At 43.5% G+C, this 21,969-nt stretch overlaps 1 pseudogene; it reads left to right on the top strand.

The window, feature by feature from the left end:
* Positions 1 to 21,121: 21,121 nt before the first annotated feature.
* On the top strand, positions 21,122 to 21,632 carry LOC101642772 (annotated as a pseudogene).
* Positions 21,633 to 21,969: the final 337 nt, after the last annotated feature.

Raw genomic sequence — 21,969 nt, 5'->3', positions numbered from 1 at the left:
TGAAGCTGCCTATTGGTCCCGTCGTGAGGAATTTGGTCTTCTTTACATTGAGTTGTAATCCATACTGAAGACTGCAATCCTTGATCCTTATGAGCAAGTGCTTCAAGTCCTCCTCATTTTCAGCAAGCAAGGTGGTGACACCTGCATGTCTCAGGTTATTAATAAAGCCTTCCTCTAATCCTGATGCCACACTCTCCTTCATGTCATCCAGCTGCTCTGATTATTTGCCCAGCCTACAGATTGAGCAAGGATGATGACATGATACAACCCTATGGCACACTGCTCCTGATTTTAGACCAAGCAGTATTACCTTTTTCATTCACACAGCTGCCTCTCGAACCATGTACACGTCTGCAGGAGCACAAAGGAGTGTTCTGGAATTCCCATTCTGCTCAAGGCTATCCACAGTTTGTTCTGATCCATACAGTAGAATGCCTTGGCATAGTCAATAAAACACAAGTAAACACTTTTCTGGGATTCTCTGCTTTCAACCAACATTCATCTGACATCAGCAATGATCTCCCTTGCTCCACTCCCTTTTCTGAATCTGGCCTGACCCTCTTGGCAGCTCCCTGTCAATGTACTGCTTCAATCATTGTTGGACAATCTTCAACCAAATTTGACTTGCATGTGTTTATCAGTGATATTGTTCTAGAGTTTGAGTGTTCTGTTGCATCACCTTTCTTTGGATTGAGTACAAATATGGATCTCTTCCAGTCAATTGGCCAAGTAAGTGTCTTCCAAATTTCCTGGTTTAGATGAGTGAGTTCTAGTTCTTCACTTTTTAATTGATATTCCATCAGTTCCTGAAGTTTTGTTTTTGGCTAATGCTTTCAGTGCAGCTTGAACTTCTTCCTTTAGCACCATTGGTCCTTGTTCATATGCAATCCCTTGAAATGGTGGAATAACTAGTTCTTTTTGGCACAGTGACTCTGTGTATTCTTTCTATCTTATTTTGATGCTTCCTGTATCATTAAAGATCTTACCTACAGAATCTTTCAATATTGAAACTTGAGGCTTGATATTTTTCTTGAGTTCTTTCAGTTTCTGATATGCTGAATGTATTCTTCCCTTTGGGTTGTCTTTTTCTAGATTTTTGCATATTTTATAATATGTGGCTTTGTCTTCTCTAGCTGCCTTTGAAATTTTCCATTCAGCTCATTGACTTCATCCTTTCTTCCATTTGCTTTAACTACAATTAAGAGCAAGTTTGAGAGTCTCTTCTGACATCCACTTTGATCTTTCATTTCTTTCCTGTCTTTTCATGACGTTTTGCTTTCTTCATGTATGACTTTCTTAATGTCCTCCCACAGCTCATCAGGTCTGCTGTCATAAGTGTTCAATGTGTCAACTCTGTCCTCCAGAGGGAATACACAGAAATCAAATGGACTGCATCTGTTGTGACAAAATAACAGTTTATAAACTATCAAGGGCTCATGAGGGGGTGGGGAGTGGGGATGGAGGGGAAAAATGAGAACCTAATGCTGGGGGCTTAAGTGGAGAGGAAATGTTTTGAGAATGATGAGGGCAATGAATGTACAAATACGCTTTACACAATTGATGTGTGTATGGATTGTGATAAGAGTTGTATGAGCCCCTAATAAAATGATTTTTAAAAAATGGACTGCATCTGTGGGAAAAGATGATGGAGAAGCTCAATGTCAGCACCTAAAACCAGGCCAGGGTCTGACTGTGGAATAGACCATCAATTGTTCATTTATAAGTTCCAATTAAAGCTGAAAAAAATTCAAACAAATCCACAAGACCCAAAGCGTGACCTTGATCTATCACCACCTGAATTTAGAGAATATATCAAGAACAGAGGACATCTCAAGTCCATTTGTGTTGTTGAAAAAGATATTTGCTATGAATAAGACATTGGCTTTGCAAAATTCTGTTATGTGATCTCCAGCATTGTTTCTATCAGCAAGTTCACATTTTCTAAATATTGCTCCTTCCTCTTTGTTTCTAACTTTTGCATTCCAATCACCAAGAATTATCATTGTAGATTGATTGCATGTTTGATCAACTTCCAACCAAAGTTGTTGGGAAAATTCTTCAATTTCTTCATCACTAGCATTTATGTTTGGTACATAAATTTGAATAATAGTCATATTGACTGGATTTCCTTTCAGGTGGATACATGCGGTCCTTTTACAGACAGTATTGTACTTCATGACTGATTTTGCAATGTCCTTTTTGATGATGAAAGCCAGGCCATTGTCTTGATTGTGTACTGGGTCGTACATAGAGGGATCATACTAGACTAGGCAGTAGAGCATAGATATGTTCCCTGCCCTCTTAGAGTCTTAGTCCAGGAGTTTGTAGCCCTGCTTTCCCAGTGTCCTATCATTTTGGTATCACAACACTCATCGTGATTGGTTATCATTGTGTACTTATGTAATTATGTGTACACTGTACAAAAATGTGATTTTCTTGAAGGCAGATGTGTTAGCTTGTGGTCTCTAGAGAAGCAAAGCCAGTGACACATATATGTAGAAGAAAGAAATTTCCAGCAAGAGAGAGCAGGTCACACAGCCATAGAAGTGGACCAACTCAGGCCAGCTGAAGTCTACGGGTCAGATGCTAAGCTGAGTCCCTTTCCAACTCACACAAATCAGGAAACAGACTGGTGGAGGCTGAGTTGAATGAAGCTGAGGTTAGCAGGCAACATAGCAGGTTGCTGACAATTCCCAAGGTTGGCAGGCAACATGGCAGGGCGCTGACTCAAGTCCCAAAACACCAGAGGAAGGATCCAGGCCAGCAGGACAAAAGAGGAGAGGATTCTCTACGGAGTTTATTTATATATTTGAAGTAGGCCACACCCCCAAGAAGACATCATCAGGCTGTGACTTGAGTAAGGGGCTATATTCTACCTTAATCTTCCTACAACTCCCTCCTACATTATGTTAGGTCACAGTATGGAGGGAGGGAGGCTTTACTGCCAAACTACTCAGGATCCTGGCCAAGCCAGGCCAAACGAAGTTGACATAATCCTAACTATCACAGTGGAGGACATGTTTAATCGTATTCATATACTATTCTGCCTGGGACATTATAGAACTTAGTAAATATTTAATTAATAAACGCACCACCCACCTGTGTTCATTTAGCCCCCTTAACTCTGGTCAGTGGAAAAGGGCCCTGCTGCATATTCTTTTTCCATTTTAGATTCACTGACTCTTTTTTTAGCACACTATAGTGCTCTCTCTACAAGCAAAGCAGATTCACTGTATGTAAAGGGACATTTTATGCCTCATTCAATGACTCCCCCCACAAGAGAAAATAAAATATTTGACAATTTTCTCTGTTGCCCTCCTATTTTGCTTTGAATTAGGCTACATTTTGCAGCATTCCTCCGACTCAGAGATGACGAATGCCCTTTAAACCAAAGCTGTGTTATTTGCAAATGAACGTAAAGAGGAACAAAAATTGCACAGGGCCAAAGTGGGCTCCAGAAACAGCTTGGAAAAACACATTTTTCAAGGTACCAAGCAAAAGAAATTTATCCAATTTAATTTCCAGGTAGGTCTATAAAATTAATAAGTATTCCGATTGAAAAGCATAATTAAGCCAACGCTGAATGTAAATGAGGAAGGGAAGTATCGTGCTATGACTAGAATATCATTTTGCAAGCGAATGGCCCCTACCAAGAAAACAAATTATTAATGCAGCCTTATTTCTCGAGAATCTTCAGAGAAACAAGAAGCTCAGAGCAGTTGGCTCTTGCTGTTCTGCATAATCATCTTCTTGGGGAAGTCTGAGCAAAGAGCAGCAGGCTCAGTTGGAGCAAGCAGTAATTTCTGCAGCACTGAAGCCAAGAGGTTCCTGTCATTTTCTACATTCTGACAGGGCCTGTTTGAATGACACCAAAGCCTACCTCCTGCCCTGTGACAGACACTGTTGGTTGTCTACCTAACAGGCAATCCGCCTGCTAACAGAATCTTGATTTTCTTCAAAGGAGCAATATGCAAGCTCTAGGGCATGACGCGTGACTCTTGTAAGCCAGTCAGGCACCTGATGTCGCAGCTTCCCTGATAGCTAGGTGTGGCTGTACAGCACTGTCCTCCTGGCCATTGAGGCATCAGTGGCCATCTGCTGAAGACCTCTAAAGCACATTTGCCCTCTCTTTTCTCTTTGTGCCCTAGGTTCACCCTCCACGCTTCCATTTCTTCTTTATGAATGTAGTCATAAGGTAGAGCTGTAGTCAATTTGAAACCTTGAGACTACAAGCATGCATATGAAAAGCCAACGTGCTAAAGCTTGAAGTCCGTACTGGAAGAGATGCAGCATTTTAACTGCCTCAGTGGATGGTTGGATCAATCTTCTTATCTATTCCGGTGTTCTGATTTAGTGGGATAATATAAGTCTGTATGGCGAAGGGCCTTGTATGTATAATTCTGGTACTTTCGGTCAAATATAACCCTAGGTAATTGCGTTTGTGTTTTTGGTAGGTGCCATCAAGTCAGCCCGGACTGTGCCACCCTCACCATCATTATTAGTTTTGAGCCCATGGTTGCAGCCACTGTATTAATTCATCCTGTTCACGGCCTTGCTCTTTTTCGCCGGGCCTCTGTATTAGGAAACATGATGTCCTTCTCCAGGGACTGGTCTCTTCGGACAACATGTTGAGAGACATGAGAACAAAGTCTTCCCATCCTTGCCTCTAAGGTGCATTCTTGCTGTACTTCTTCCAAGACAGATGTGTTTGCTCTTTTGGCAGTCCACGGTGCTTTCAATAGTCTTCCGCAGCACCATCATTCAAATAATGCATTCTTATTCTGTCTTCCTCACTCAATGTCCAAATTTTACATGCATAAGAGACTTAAAAAATATCATGGTGTGGGTCAGGCATACCACGGTCCTCAAAGTAACGTCCTTGCTTTTCAACACTATAAACAGGTCGTGCACAGCAGACTTACCCAATATAATGAGTCATTTGATCTTTTGACTATTGTTTTCCTGAACAGCGATTGAGGATTCGAGTGAGATGAAATCCTTGACAACTTCAATCTTTTCTTTGCCTCTCATGATGTTGCCTATGGGTCCAGTTGTGAGGTCTTTGTTTTGTTTTTATCATTGTGTTGTAATTCATACTGAAACCTGCAACCCATCAGCAAGGGCTTCAAGCCCTCCTCATTTTCAGCAAGCAAGGTTATGTCATTTGAGTAGCTCAGGTTGTTCATAAGCTTTCAATCCTGATGTCGAGTTCTTCTTCACATGCACCAGCTTCTCAAATTATCTGCTCAGCATACAGGTTGAATAAATATGGTGAGAGGATCTAACCCTGTTGAACACCTTTCCTGAATTTCAACCACGCAATAGTCCCCTTTTCTGTTCTGCATGAGCACAATAAAGTGTTCTGGAAATCCAGTCTTCTCAAGGCTACGCATAGTTGGTTATGATCTGCACAGTCAAGCGCATTGTCATAGTCAATAAATCACACAAGAAAACACATTTCTGGTATCTCTGCCTTCAGCCAAGATCCACCTGACATCAACAATGATATTCCTTACCCCATGGTCTTTTCAGAATTTGGTCTGAACCTCTGGCAGCTCTCTGTCAATGCACTGCTGAAATTGTTGTTAGATTATCTTCAGCAAAATTTTGCTGGCATGTGATATCAGTGATATTGTTCTATATGTTGAGTATTCTGTTAAATCACCTTTCTTAAGAATGGGTACAAATGTGGATCTCTTCTAGACGATTGGCCAAGTAGCTGCCTTCCAAATTTCCTGGCATATGAATAAGTCCTTCCATTACTTCATCAGTGTGGCAGTTACATAAAAGTTTCATGTCAACTTGATAACTAAGTGTGGGGGTGGAGTTTAGCCTGTCAATCAGGTCATGACCGGACGGGAACTTCTTTTCTTTCTCCCTGGGGGCAGGACACACTCTTTCTCTGCTTCACTTTCCTGTTGATGCCGCACTCAGAGAGATGGAAGAGCCATGTGGAGACCTGCACCAGTGCTGAGATGCTTCCACCGCCATTGGATCCACAAGGCTTTACACCTACCAGCAATTTTGCATCATTGCGTGTGACTGTGTGAGTCTGAAGAAGGATTTTTGGACTAGTATTGGACTTGTGGGCTAATATTGGACTTAGGAACTTGATCTGGACTGGGATGTTTTCTTAAGATACAATTACTTTTTGATAGAAAGCTCTTTCTTATACATGTAAGAGTGTCAGTGCATTTGTTTCTCTGGTCAACCCAGTCTAACACAATCAGTTTGTTGAAATATCTCAGTGGGTCTTCCATCAATTCCAGTAGCCTTGTTTTTGGCTGATACTTTCCAGGCAATTGAATTTCTTCCTTCAATACCATTGGCTCTTATTTTTATGCTGCCTCTTGAAATGGTGGAACGGTGACTGTTCTTTTTGGTACAGTGACTGTGTATTCTTTCCGTCTTTTTTGTATGCTTCCTGTATTGCTCAATATTTTTCCCATAGAATCTTTGGGTTTTGCAACTTGAGACTTGAATTTTTTTTTTTTCAGTTCTTTCAGTTTCAAATGTGCTGAGTTTCGTCTTCATTTTTGGTTTCTTTTCTTGTTTTGTTTTTCATTTTTAAATCATTTTTATTGGGGGCTCGTACAACGCTTATCACAATCCATACTTACATTTGCTTTCTTAACTCTAGGTCTTTGCACATTGCATTACAATGTCTGGCTTTGTCTTCTGGAGCTTTGGAATTTTCTGCTTAGCTCTCTGACTTTGTTTCTTCCATTTTCCTTAGCTGCCCTGTCATTGAGAGCAAGTTTTAGAGTCGCTTCTGACAGCCACTTTTATCATTCCCCCCTGTCTTTTCCATGACCTTTTTCTCTTTTTTCATGAATAATTTCCTTGAAGTAGTCATTCCACAGTTCATCACGGCTTTTGCCATTAGTGTTCAATGCAGCACATTTGTTCTTGACATGTTCTCTAAATTCAGGTGGAATAGATTCAGGTCATATTTTGGTTATCATGGGCTTGTTTTCATTTTCTTTGGCTTCAACCTGAATTTACATATGAGCAATTGGTGGTGTGCTACATAGTAAGACACTGGCCTCATTTTAGCTGCTGTTATTAAATGTCTTCATTGTCTCTTCCCACACATGTAATCAATTTGATTTCTGTGTATTCCATCTGGATAAGTCCATATGTATAGTTGCCATTTGTACTGTTGAAAATAGGTATTTACAATGAACAAATCATTGGTCTTGCAAAATTTTATCATGCAATCTCCATCTTCCTTTCTATCACCAAGACCATATTTTCAAACTAATGTTCTTCTTTCTTTCCAACTTTTGCATTTCAATCGCCAATAATCATCAATGCACCTTGATTCAATGTTTGATGAATTTCAGAGTGAAGACTAGTAGAATTCTTCAATGTCTTCATCACTAGCTGTAGTGGTTTGTGCGTAAGTTTAAATAATAATTGTATCGATAGGATTTATCTATCCAAATAGAAGAATATCCGATCACAGACAATATTGTACTCCAGGATAAGTTGAAATGTCTTTGATTGCATCGTTCCAGTACAGTAAATCATTTTCTGATTCCATGCCAGTTCAATTTCAGCTCACCACCACCTAGGATATCAATCTTTATGCATTGCAGTTCATTTTCTATGGCTTTCAATTTTCCTAGGTTCATACTTTGTACATTCCAAGTTCCAATCGTTATTAGATGTTTGCAGATTTTTATCAGATCGTCTTCTCATTTGTAGTCTTGCCGCATCAGCAAGTGGAGGCCCTTGAAGGCTTTCCTCTCACAGGCTTTACTCCATTCCCGTCTTAATGGTCGACTCAACTTTGAGAAGCCAGTTCCTCCTCAGCCATCTTTTTGAGTGCCTTTTGATCTGATGGGCTCAACTTCTGGCACGCTCTCTGACAATGTTACTAGTGAGTAGCCGTCCCTAATTCAATTCTTCATTAACATTTGCCGACGTCATCTTCTCCTGCCAACCAGCTCAGGCTTGCTCTTCCTTCGTTTGAACTCTTTCCTTACAACCAGTCTCTCTCCTCCAGTGTCGCTCAGCCCATCTCCTACTCAGCAGCTGAGTTCCTCCCAAGCTTATGCGTCTTAAAAATCCCTGTCGTCTTTTTGGATCCATTAGGGTCAAGAACAATCACCACTTCTTCAAAACATCATTCCAGTTGTTCACAATAAAAGTCATTGTTGTTTTCTTTCTCCCTCCATGCCTCCTTCCCTTTCTCTCATCCCTTTTCTCTTCCTTCCCTTCTCTTCCTTCCTTCTTGTTCCCCTCTCTTCTTCCCTCCATTTCTTTCATCTTTTATTTATCGACAGGCTTAAACGTTCTGGCTGTGCTAGAAAGCTTATCAAGTCTTATCTTTTAAAAATATGGCTACAGGTATTTTAGTAGCTAGAGCTCTGTCTGCCCAGAGTCTAATCAGAGACTACATTTCTTTTGTATTCCTAGAACCTAGTGCAGGGTTTGGCACATCACAAGAACTTCCTAAATATCAAATAAATTCATCCTTCAAGGCACAGGAAATAAAGTGCTGCACAAGGCAGAAAGATAACCGCCTTTTTAGTCCACTGCTTTAGCCTAAGTTTTCTAAAGGAGCAAAACCAGTTATAGATAGATGCATAGATGCATAGGTGGATCAAAGAAAGGGCTCCCAGCCTTGAAGAGGCAGACACATTCTAAGTCATGGGTCAGATGCCAGGCTCAGCCTGGAGGCTTCTCTCAACTCACACAGTGTCAGAGACAGATGAACCCAATATCAACAGAAAAACAAAAAGCTTCTGGCTGAAAAGGTAACTGAATTTAAGATTGGCAGGTAAGGCTGCTGATGACTCCCAGGATTGGTGGGCAATAGGGTAAGCCACTGGCTAAAGTACAAAGAACTGGAGGTTTTTGAGCCAGATTCAAGATCCAGACTCATCAAAAAGCAAAGTAAACTTTCCCACCGTGTCTACTTATATTGGAAGCATGCTATACCTCCAAAGAGATTGCTAGGTATTAAGCCAACCCACTGAAAATCTTGGCCTACCCAAGTTGACATGAAACCCTAACTATCACACCCACACACTCCAGGGAAGACTTGCTGACCAAATAGTCTCAAATACACATGAAAGGGGCTTCAATAATTTGTGGGAAAATTGAATTAAAAGATAATAGAAGGTTCCCATGAACTTCTAAATACCTCCTCATATAAAGGGACCGTAAAAGGGGCCATGAGGCATTCCCTAAGAAGTCCTGGTGGTTGCTAATCATGAGGTCAGTGGTTCAAACCTGCCACCTGCTTCTGAAGAGAAAGATGAGGCTCTCTGCCCGCAAACAGATTTACAGTTTCAGAAATCCTGTACGGAGTTACAATGACGGGACTCCATAGCAGTGAGTGTTTGCGTGAAATGCCCTTAGAACTCCCTAGGTGGCACAAATGGCGAAGTGCTCGGCTAATCACATAACATTGGTGATTCGAGTCCACCCACTGGCACCTCAAGAGAAAGCCTTGGTGATCTGCTTCTGAAAAATAAACCACTGAAAGCTCTGTGGGGCACCGTTCTACACTGACCCACGGGCAAACCAGGAGTTTGAATTGACTTGACAGCACAAGGAGGGTGAAGAGTCTCGTTTAAATTCTGGAGAGGTCAACTAGAGGGTATGTGAGGACGTGAGGATTGACAAGAACAGGAGAATTGGGGGGCAATGGTGAAGAAACACTGTGGTTGAGGCATGGTGAGGAAGCAAGAGATGAGAAGCGAGTGAGGGGAGCATGGGCCAGACAAGAGAAGGTCCCGGAGACCCTGGGAAGAATGTCAGGACCTCACTGAAGGGTCTCAAGATGATGCAGTTGACCCCATCTCTTGGTCCCACTGAGAAGCCATCGGGCAGAAATGGACTTAAAGACTGAGGGATAACTTAGACATTTATATCAGAGAAAGGTGGCAGTTTGGGTTGGGGTGATGGCAATGAGGCTAGGAGGAGCAGACCAAATGGAGAGAGGCTGGGAAGTTACATTGCAGAACTGAGTGACAGGTTCAGTGTGGGTATTGGGGAGCAGGCTGTCTGACTTTGTTTGTGTTCCAGTTCATGGTCATCCACCTCAAAGAAATGGCCAGACTCCTGTCCCAGGCAAACCCTCTTCGTGGCCCAAGGTCCAAGAGAGGCCTTTTCTTCTAGGGAAATCAATGGAACTTATAAACCTGCAAAAAACACATTAACCCTGCTTCCCTTGCATTCCACACGTGTTCTTCAGAAAGCCTCAGGGGGGTTTCCCAACCCTGAATTCATGTGGTGAGAGGAAATGTCAGCGATCACTGCATTTCCTCTTATCCTAGAAAAGGCTCCTGAGCTCCTCCTTGGGTCCCCCCAGGAGTGAGATTTGTGTTATTGTGGTCCAGACTCATCTAGGACTTTTTTTCACCCACCATCAGAGGCTCCTATACCTGTAGCACTGAAGGGTATGAAGTTGGAGACTGAATTGTCTTAGTAGCTTAGGAGCCTTTAGGATAGAGTTTTGTTCAATGCTTTCAAACCACAGCACTAACTTAACTCCACCTGGATCCCTGAGAGCCTATCCCTACATATCATCTTCGGTGTTTTTTGAGAGCATGCTGGACCCCAGCCAGCACTGCTGGCAATAGACTCACAGAAAATGCTCCTGCTTCCATACAAGATTGTGGGTCACCATCAGCTCCGATCCAGTTTTCTTCCACTATCCAGACGTTCTCCTGCAACCTTCCCAAGTTAAAATGGTCTGAAGCAAAGAAGCAATTACCATTAATTCATCAAGGGAAACTCTGTGTCTCCCTTGACCCCAAACATAATCGACTGAATCGTGTTGTTTTTGTTAGGAGCCATCGAGTCAATTCCACCTCGTAGGGTCCCTGTGAACAACAGAATGAAACACTGCCCGGTCCTTCACCCCCTTCACAATCGTTCCTGTATGCGCGCCCATTGCTGCAGCCACTCTGCTGATCCATTGTATCAAAGGCCTTCCACTTTGTCACTGCATCACTGCTTTACAAAACACGGTGCCCTTCCCTGGGGACTTCGCTGTCCTGGCAACGCTTCCAAAGTAAGCGAGAAGTCTCGCCACCTTGCCTCTAAGGAGCATTCTGACTATAGTTCTTCCAAGACAGATTTGTTTGTTCTTTTGGCAGGCCGTGGTACTTGCAATATTCTTCCCCAGCACCATCATTCAAGTGCATTGATTCTTCTATCTTCTTTAGTCAAAGTCCAATTTACACATGTATATGATACAATTGAAAATACCAGAGCCTGGGTCAGGTGCACCTTAGTCCTCAAAGTAACTTCCTGGCTTTTCAACACTTTAAAGAAGTGTTGTCCCGTTGATTGACTGTGCTGTGTTTTATGTTTCATCTCCCAACGGATGCTTGCATGAGCACTAGTTGTGAATCCAAGCAAGACAAATCCTTGACAACTTCCATCTTTTCTCCACTTACCATGCTACCTACTGGGCCAGTGGTGAGGATTTGGGTTTTCTTCACATTGACTTGAACTTCAGACTGCAGGCTGCAGTCCTTGATCTCCATCAGCAAGGGCTTCAAGCCCTCCCCACTTTCAGCGAGCAAGGCTCTGTCTTCTGCATATCAAAGGTTGTTAATAAGACTTCCTCTATTCCAGATACCCCGTTTGTCTTCGTATAAGTCAGCTTCTCTGATGGTTTGTTTACCACACAGATTGAATAAGTATGGTGAGAGGATGCAACCCTGACGCAGGCCTTTCTTGGTTTTAGACCATGCAGTCTTAGTTCCTTGTTCTGTTGGCACATTTGCCTCTTGATCCGTGCACAGGTTCCACATGAGTACAAATCATATAGCACACGAAACCTGAAACAGCACTAACCCAGGGTTCAGCCCCAACTCAGAGTGGTGGGTGACTTGAGGCAGGGTGCTGAGAGCAGCTCTGTGGAAGGAGCTGCTGTCGGGATGCACACTACCTTCCTAAAGACTGCCTGCAGAACAAACAAAAACAGAAGGCTAGTTTCACCTTTCATAAAAGCAAAAATCCTGTTCAGATCTCTTTGGGTTAGTGAAAATAGGTAGTAGCACTTGCAAAAAAGGCAGAGGCTCCCTGTACTTACAAGCTGGGAGGCTCTGAGCCACTTACCTGACCTCTCCACTTCTCTATTTCTTCTTTCACTGAAGGAGGGTGTAGTGTTAGGACTTAGGAGTCAGAGTGGCTTGGCCACTTCCTCGCTGTGTGATCTTGGGCCAGTCACCTAACCCCTCTGAATCTGGTCCTACTTTTCTAAAATGAGAATAACAAGAGCATCCATAGCACGGTTTCTCAAAATAGATTATATCACTCCCTAAGGGCTCTGAGATGATGGAGGAGGGGAGGGACAAATGCGAATACCTACACTTTACCCTGGATTATGAGCTATAGTACAAAAGTTTTTAATGGTCAAGGGGGCTCTAAGTAATTTTTTTCCCTGAAAAGGGAGCAGTAGGCCAAATGAGGCTGGAAACCAATCAGCTACAGCATCCCTATAGAGTTGTCCCAGATGGTTCTTACAAAAATGCATTCTTTAAATAGTTTCTAAGTTAGCACTCACTGTAGATTGGGCATTGGGCTGCTAGACACAAGGTCAGTGGTTTAAACTCACCAACCACCCCACGGGAGAAAGATGAGGTTCTCTGTATGATTGATCGTCTCAGAAACCCCGTGTACAGGGTTGCTAAGAGTTGGAATCAGCTTGATGGCAATGGGTTTACCCACATGGGGGCTACTTTTTCATTTCACTTCATGATCCCGAGGAAAGCACTGTAGACGTTAAATAGATGTTAGGATGCGGCGTGTTCCACACAAGGATGACAATGACCAACATTTGTCAGCATCTCCTGGGAACCCAGTGCCTATCTTTGTGGCATATTTGTTAACTCCTACCGCCCTGGTGACACGGTGAGTCATGAGTGGAACTGCTCACGTCAAGGTCAGCAGTTTGGAACCACAAGCTGCTCAACTGGAGAAAGATGAAACTTTCTAATCCTGCAAATATTTACAGTCCAGGCAACCCACAGGTCATTCTACTCTGTCCTGTAGGGTCACTGTGGATCAGAACCGGCTTGATAGCAGGGAGCTTGGGTTTGTTTGGGTCCGTCCTGACAGCAGCCTTGAGAGGTACTGTTAACACGCCCCCGTTTTCATTTAAGGAAGACTGGGATCACTCAGTGAGTAGTAGATAGTATATATCTAATTACATATTAGATATTAACAAACAGCCCATCAACATCTATTATCTGCAAAGTACTACACCCAGCCCCACGAGCACAAATGTGACTCACTAATGGGCCTTTCCCTCCAGGAAATCACACATCAGCAGAGGAGGCAGATAAACACATAACTAACTTAAACATAAAGTGCTCCACTCACAGTATGAACAGAACCTTATGCAAATATCGAGTTAATAAGCACGGTTCTGGGAAGCAGCTGGAGAGCAGATTAAATACAATATTTGAGGGGCGCTTTGAATAGAGGAAAATTTCCACAAACTTTTTTAATTGTTCTCGTCATATATCAAATAACGATGTAAATCCAAGAGCATGACACAATGGAAACTATATATATTGATAATGAGCCCTTGGAAATAGTGCCTTACCTGCCTTTTCCAGGTGAGAAAGATCATACTTTAGACACAAAGGTCTGCTTTATGTCAGTTGTCGCCTCCTTGGCTGCTTCAGTGGGGGAGGGTCGTGAGATGATAATCCATGTGTGAGTGTGAAATGAGCTATGGTGGCTGCTGGGAGCTCATTCAAAATGGTACCCCACAGCCATCAACAAGGTGGTTTCCGTGACCTCACTTAAGCGGGGAACCAGTTTTATTTAATTAGTAGGAGAAAAATGAGACTTTTTACTTCTATAAAAAGTTACATTCTCAGGTAAACAAGCGGCTATCTAGCTCAGAACCAACAAAGCCCACATGGAAGAAGCACACCAGCCAGTGCGATCACTAGGTGTCGAAGGGATCAGGGATCAGGCATCAAAGAACAAAAATCATATCATTGTGAATGAGAGGGAGTGCAGAGTGGGGACCCAAAGCCCATCTGTAGGCAACTGGACACCACCTTACGGAAGGGTCTCAGGGAGAAGATGAGCCAATCAGGGTGCAGTGTAGCAACAACAAAACATACAACTTTCCTCTAGTTCCTAAATGCTCCCCCCACCCTCCACTATCATGATCCCAATTCTACCTTACAAATCTGGCTAGACCAGAGGATGTACACTGGTACAGACAGGAACTGGAAACACAGGGAATCCAGGACGGATGACCCCTTCAGGACCAGTGGTGAGAGTGGTGATACCAGGAGGGTGGAGGGAGGGTGGGGTAGAGAGGGGGAACCGATTATAAGGATCTACATAAAACCTCCTCCCTGGGGTATGGACAACAGAAAAGTGGGTGAAGGGAGACGTTGGACAGTGTAAGATACGACAAAATAATAATTATTTATAAATTATCAAGTGTTCATGAGGGAGGGGGTTGTGGGGAGGGAGAGGGGAAAAATGAGGAGCTTATGTGAAGCACAAATATTTTGAGAATGATGAGGGTGATGAATGTACAAATGTGCTTTACACAATTGATGTATGTATGGATTGTGATAAGGGTTTGTAAGAGTCCCCAATAAAATGATTTTTTTAAAAGTTTCATTCTTGGAAACCCACAAGAGGAGTTCTACTCTGTCCTGTAGGGTCACTATGAATCAGAATTAACCTGATGGCAGTGAGTTTGAGAATTCTTTAAATTTAATTAAGCAAATATTTATTGAGGGTCAACTCTATTGTGAGTGCTGATGATATATCAGTTGACAATTTGGACCAGGGGTCCTCAAACTTTTTTAAACAGAGGGCCAGTTCACTGTCCCTCAGACCCGTTGGAGGGCCAGACTATAATTTTAAGAAAAACACAACAAATTCCTATGCACACTGCACATACCTTATTTTGAAGTAAAAAAACAAATGGGGCTAAAACACCCGGTGGGCCGGATTAACGTCCTTTGTGGGCCACGTGTGGCCCGTGGGTCATAGTTAGAGGATGCCTGATACATCTTTATAGCACTTCTATTCAAGGAGGGTAGAGAGACCGTCAAGAACCCAGAGAAGGAAATATATGGTGCATGTAATAGTGATAAGTGCTCTCGAAATAAATGTATAAGTAAAGCAGGATAAGGGTGGAAGGGAGTGGTAGGATGGGAAATGAAATTATGATGTTTTACAGGGTGGTTCGGAACCCTGTTGGTGGGCTAGGCCTTGTCTGCCAACCACTGGATGGCAGAGAAACCACACCAGCTGCACCTTCAGGGAAGGGTGAGCCTGTCCGCTTCTGTAAATATTCAAGGCCTCAGCAGCCCTGGGAGCAGTTCTGCTCTGCAATATTGGGCCACTCTGAATTGGAATCGATTTATGGGCAGTGGGTTTGTGTGCTTTGGTTGAGTTAAGGGGTTACCCCTGGTGGCACAATGGTTAAATGCTCAGCTGCTAAATGAGAGGTTGTTGGCTGAACCCATTGGTGGCTCCACGGGAGAAGAAAAGTGTGCCCAATCTCAAAAAGTTGGAATCAACTCACCATCATAAACAACTATAACAATAAAACAGTAGGGGAACCTTCACAAATAAGATTGTATTTGACCAAAGCCTTGAAACAAGTGAAGGGGTCCTGTGACTCTTTGGAAGAACGTTCTGGCAGAGCAACAGCCAGGGCTAAGTCCCCAAGGCGAGAACAGGGACTTTGTGCATTTAAAGGAAAGCAGAGGGCACAGTGAGGGGTATCACCCAAGAGGTAAGGAGACAAGTGTTATAGATCATGGATATATCTGTGTATTGAATTCAGTGAGATGGCAGGGGGCTTGGGGAAATTTTTGCACTGAGAAGAAAGGTGTGATCAGACTTTGCTTGTCCAAGAATGGCTCTAGATGACCTCCTGAGAGCAACTTTTAAGGAGGCAGAGGAAGAGAAGGCTTGGTGAAGAAGCTACTGCAATAGTCTAGCGATGATGGTGGCCCAACCCTTACAGAAGCCCTAGAGGTAAGGAGCAGAGGACTGCTATGAAAGTGGAGCTTGCAGGGGTCGGAGGGGAGAGAGAGCCAACAGGACTACTAAGTCTCTGATCGGCATCACCAGAAGGGTAGAGTCCTGTTCACCAAGATGGCCAAACTTGGGTAGGGAAGATGGGAGAAGAAAGCCAGGGGCCAACTTGGAAACATTTAGTATGAAATGACAATAAGCCATAGTGACTTGGTGGGACAGCAGCTAAAGCACTCAGATGCCAACAGAAAGAGCAGCTGCTCCACTGGAGAGAGATGTGGCTGTCTACTTAGGTGAAGATTTTCAGCCTTCTATTCCTGTGAAAATGTCAATAGTACCAAAACAATCCATAAACACAACCCCGTTTCGATGCAGACTCAAACTACATCTCTAGAGAAAAATGGGAAAAGAAATTACGGACTTTATATGGAAAAGAAAGAGACCCAAGGTAAGCCAAAAACTCCTTAAGAAGAACAAAGTAGGAGCCCTTCCACTTCCCAACCTCAAAACCTACTTCACAGCCACAGTGCTTAAACCAGCCTAGTACTGGTATAATGATAGATTCATAAAACCAATGCGACAGGATAGAAAGCCCAGAAAAAAGTAGATTCATCCACCTGCTGGCAAATTGTCTTTGACAGGGCCAACAAACAATAGGTGGGATAAACCAAGTCTCTTCAATAAATGGTGCTGGCAAAGTGGTTGGATTCCATGTGGACAAACACAAGAGGACCCATGTCTTACACCATGTTCAAAAACTCAAGATCAGCAGTTCTCGACCTGTGGGTTGCAACCCCTCTGGGGGAGGGAGGCTAGTAGTTTAAATTGTTGTATACAAAGGTAATGATCTGAAATATAACCAACCAAAACAACTCATTGCCATCGAGTTGATGCCGACTCATAATGACCCTCTATGACAGGGTAGAACTGTCCCGTGATTTTCTGAGACTGTAACTGTTTATGGGAGTAGAAAGCCTAGTCTTTGTCCTGCAGAGCGGTTGGTGGTTTCAAACTGATGACCTTAGGGGTTTTAGGCCAACCTGTAACCACTGTGCTACTAGTAGATCAGTGCTTCCTTCTTGTCTTGGAAGTTCCAATAAAACCTGTCTGTCATGGGTCGAACTGGCTGGATATTTGAAATCCTAGTGGCATGTCTTCTAGCTCCACAGCAACACACAAGCCACCACCATACAGCACACTGACAGATGAGTGGTGCCATCAGTCCATAGATATGTAAGCCCATGAGATCAAAAGATAGACAGTAAATGAACAGAAGGAGGATAAGGTGTCTGAGGACCTATGCCCTGGAACACTCCAGGGCTTAAACAGGAGATTTCTAGCCTGCTTTGACCATAGACTTCAGGTGGGAGTTATTGTGCCATGAACTCAGAGCAGACAAATAAATGCATCATCATGCTATCTTGTAACTGATATTTGATGTTTATCAACTCTGAATGAGGAGTTAAACTAGAGCAGCTTTAGTGGTAGCTGTGACAGTGTCACTTAGAAATCACAGATAATTATCATGTTCCAGGTGCTACAAATATTTCAAAATATCATTTGCACATATCACTAATGGAAAATTTTATCATCCTTAGACTTGCCAATGGGTCTTTTTATTTAGTGTGTTAATTAAGAAGCCTATATTACTATGCCACACATTTGTTTTGTTAAATGTTTTGATAACTGTTTTCCATATAATTAGTTTGTTTGAAACACTATGCATTTTATGCATTTAAATTAATCATTCTAAGAATGGATCCATAAGAGTCATCATCCTACCAAAGGACTCCAAGGAACAAAGATGCTCAAAACCCTAGTTTAAAGGTTGGAGAAACAGAAAGCCAATGTTTTGAGAATGAGGATGGCAACAAATGTACAAATGTGCTTGACACAATAGATGGATGTTTGGATTGTGATGAGAGCTGTACGAGCCCCCAATAAAATACTTTTTTTTAAACTTAAAAATAAATAAGTAAAGGCTGGAGAAAGAACACAGGAAATGGAGGTGAGTCTGACTCTTACGTTAACTCTGAAGACCTGACTCCTTTACTAAATACCTGTGTTACCCTTATGAGATAGATGGAGAGATGGATGGATGGATGGATGGATGGATGGATGGATAGATAGATAGAGCATAGAGGCATTATGTATGACAGAATGAAACATTTCCAATTCTACATCATTCTTGATTATACCTGCAGCTTTCGTGTTGAACATAAGGACTTGAAGTACTTGTTGATGGAGATCAAGGATTGCAGCCTTCAGTATGGATGATATGTTAGCCCAGGTTAACTAGAGAAACAAATCCAGAGACGCTCATATGTGTGTAAGAGAGAGCTTTATATCAAAGAGCAATTGAATATTGAGAGAACATCCCAGCCCAGTCCAGATCAAGTCTATAAGTCCAATCTTAGCCCATATGTCTGACACTAGTCCATAAATTCCTCTGTAGACTTACGCAGCACATGCAATAGTGCTGAATGCAGGAAGATCACAGGCCTATGGGTAGAAAGTCTTGTGGGTCCAGTGGCGGGGGAAATATCTCAGTGCTGGTATGGGCCTCCACATGGCTCCTCCAGCTCCAGGGCTCTGGCTGCCATCAAGGTGGCTCCATGTGACTTGTCAACAGGATTGTGTAAGCAGAGAAAGAGTGTGGCCCATCTCCCCAGAGAAAGAGAGGACATTCTGCAGAATCCTCATGAAAAGGCCACGCCCCAAAGGAGACATCATCAGGCTGTGACCTGCTTGACAGGCTAGACTCCCCGTTTTCCTTCTTAATATTCTCAAGTTGACACGGGATTATGCTACTACCACAGACTACAACTCATGGCAAAGAAAACCAACATCCTCATAACCGGAACACATGTAGCATTATGGTAAACAAAGAAAAGATGGAAGTTATCAAGGATTTCATCGCGCTTGGATCCACAATCAATGCTCACAGAAGCAGCAGTCAAGAGACTAAAAGGATGCCTTAGATTGGGTAAATCTGTTGCACAAGATTTCGTCAGTGTTGAAAAGCAAGAAAGTTGTTTTGAGGTCTAAGGTACCCCTGATCCAAGTCATGGTATCTTCAATAGTCTCATATCCACGAAAGAGTTGGATGTTGAATAGGAAGACTGAAGGGTAATTGATGCATTTGAATCACGGTGCTCGCAAAGAATTTTGCAAGTGCCGTGGGATGCCAAAAGAACAAACAAATCTGTCTTGAAAGAGGAGGAGCCCTGGTAGCATAATGGTGACAAGCTGGGCTGCCAACTGCCTGGTCATCAGTTTGAAACCACCAGCTGTGGGAAAAATATGGCTTTCTACTCCCATAACATGTTAGTCTTGGAAACCCACAGGGAAGTCTAGTCTGCCCTACAGAGTTGGGATGGATTCGATGGCAGTGAGATTTTGGCTTGGTCTTGGAAGGAGTCGAGTCAGAATCCTCCCTAGGGACAAGGTTGTCAGGGGAGATCAGCCCTGAAGAAGGACATCGTATTTGGTAGCGAGGCAGCAAAAAGGGGAATGCCCTCATCAAGGTGGACACGGTGCTTGCAAAGATGAACTCAAACATAAGGGAAAATGTGACGATGCTGCAGGACTGGGCAGTGTTTCGTTCTGTTGACCACAGGATGGCTGCGATTCAGAACCCACCCGATCGCACCTAACAACAACAATCACACTCTCCTCACAATCACCTGAATTTTTGACTCTAACGTGGAAGCCCATGTGCCAAATCTATCTCTTCAAAGGTCTCTCTCTCCCTTGCTTCAAGCATGCTGCTCTCCTCTAGCAAGGGATCGCTCCTGTTGATCTGTCCAAAGCAAGCCAGACAGACGTGTCTGTTGTGATCCAGAAAGTTTCCGTTGGCTCATTTTGGAAAGTAGACTACCAAGCCTTTCTTCCGAGTCTGTCTTAGTCTGGTAGCTCCATGAAAATGTGTCCACTGTGTAGGACCACCCTGCTGGTACTTGAAATGCCTGTGGCATAGCTTCCAGCATCACAGCAAAGTGGCAGCCACCGCAGTACAAGAAAACCACCTGCTGGTGGTCCCACCCCCCCCCCACCCCCGAGTGTCTCTTCTTTGCCTCTCCTGTGTTTGGAATAACTCAAATTGTAAACTCCAGGCCAGGGCCTTATTCCCCAAGGATCGCATTGTGCAAAAGGGGGAAACGTGCCCAAGTCAGTATCATGCGCATCCAAGATTCTGAACCTACAAAGGATACTCACATCACGCCATGCAAGTTCCAAAGATCATGCTTGTGCAGCGCACAAGAGCAAGGTGCTTCGCTGCTGAGAAGCAGAGAATCGGCTCTGCGGTTGTACTCTCTTGTCGCTTCCTTTCTTTCATAAGTGCTCGGCTTATTGAGACGCTCTCTTCAGAGAGCATGTTCTGTCTGCGTTGAATGCATCACAAGAGGACTATGTCCCTCAAGGAGTCTATTAAATTTCTTGCCAGGTCACTCACGGAACAGACATTCTCCCTCTGATGACATCGTCTGTGTGTTCCGAGCCACTTAAGTCCTCCCCAGCCAGGCTGGAGGAGTCAGAAGCAGGAGGTGGAGGCAGACAGGGAAGTTATTCCAATTGTTCTTTTGCAGATTTTCCATCCAAAACCCGTGGGTGCCGTTGAACCCACTGACTGTCTTGAAATAGAAGCACCAGACTGTTCAGCACCAGACTGTTCAGCACCAGACTGTTCAGCTCAGACTAAGGGCCTCGAGAATTCGGGGGCTCCTATCTCACCAGTGCTGTTTGGGGGTGTAATGAATGTCTCAGTCCAGTTCCGGGCTCGCTGTCTTGAAGCAACTGCATCCAGGTGGGCGGAACACGTCAGTGCGTCAGTTATCACGCAGAAGGAAGCCAAACATCAAGATGCATCATCCTGCTGAGGAAAGTCTGCGTGTCTAATTGTCGCAGTCCGCAGTAGGAAAATAGAAGAGTTCATAAAAGGTCTCTGTGTGTTTGTGTGTGTACCTCCTTTGAGTTCACCAAGAGGCACCTCAAAACAAAGTCCTGAAGATCTACTTCCCAAAGATCAGCTGTTGAAAACCCCATGGAGACTCTCCTATCAGCGGGACGAGATCACAGTAGACAGACGGCCAGCCCCCCTTGGCTGAGAAGCCGAGAAAGGATGTGGGCTTTGGGTTATGGGTCTCTGACAGGGCAAGGAGACATCCCTATCAAGACAAACTTGTTGGGTACATCACAGAGCAAGAGGCTTCTGGCCGGGGAGCATGGACCACCACGGGGTCCCAGGCCAGGGTTTTGTATGGGGGTTGTTTGCAAACTGCCGATAGGAAAGAAAGAAAGGAAAGCACACTGTAACTTCAGAGAAAAAGGAGGTTACAGGACTGAAACAAGTCTTTTTTTTTTTTTTAGCCAAGAGATCCCACGACAAAACCGCTCAGCAGGTTATCTAGTGGAACATGTGATAACCCTAATTATCTCTGTCCTGGTTTGGGGGAAGGCATTGTTGACCACATTTTTAATGCAGCTGACCCAAAGCGGGAGAAGTACAGAGTAGCCTTTTGAACTTACCAATTCTATTAGGAACCTCCTGCCGGCAAGAAGCAGACGAGCATCTTTTCTTTTTGGAAAAATTGGTACAGGAAGGCTTGAAAGGGAAACAGAACCTCAATTAAGGAAAAAATAAAGATCACATATCAGGACCGACTTCCTGACTAATCCACACAGGCTGAGCTTCTGGTCTTCAGAGCACAGCATCAATGGACTGTGATTTCCTGAAGATCCGATTTAATAACCTGTATGATGCTCTCTTCACTGTGCAGTACTGAATTGTGACTTATGAGAAGCGAGTTCCTTAAAAATCTCAGTGAAGGGCTCGCTGTGGATTGGATTGGATTTTGCTTCAGTTGCTTCCTATCACAATACTGTTTTCAAGTCATAGAGTGCTGAACCAGACAGCTAATACCTATAATAAGGCTACATCTTCAATATGCTCTCCTACTTTATTTTTGT

The sequence above is a fragment of the Echinops telfairi genome, unplaced genomic scaffold, assembly GCF_000313985.2.
Source record: "Echinops telfairi isolate 266 unplaced genomic scaffold, ASM31398v2 ScPeMD7_5;HRSCAF=22, whole genome shotgun sequence".
Lineage (NCBI taxonomy): Eukaryota > Metazoa > Chordata > Mammalia > Afrosoricida > Tenrecidae > Echinops > Echinops telfairi.
This window is presented reverse-complemented; position numbering and strand designations above follow the sequence as displayed.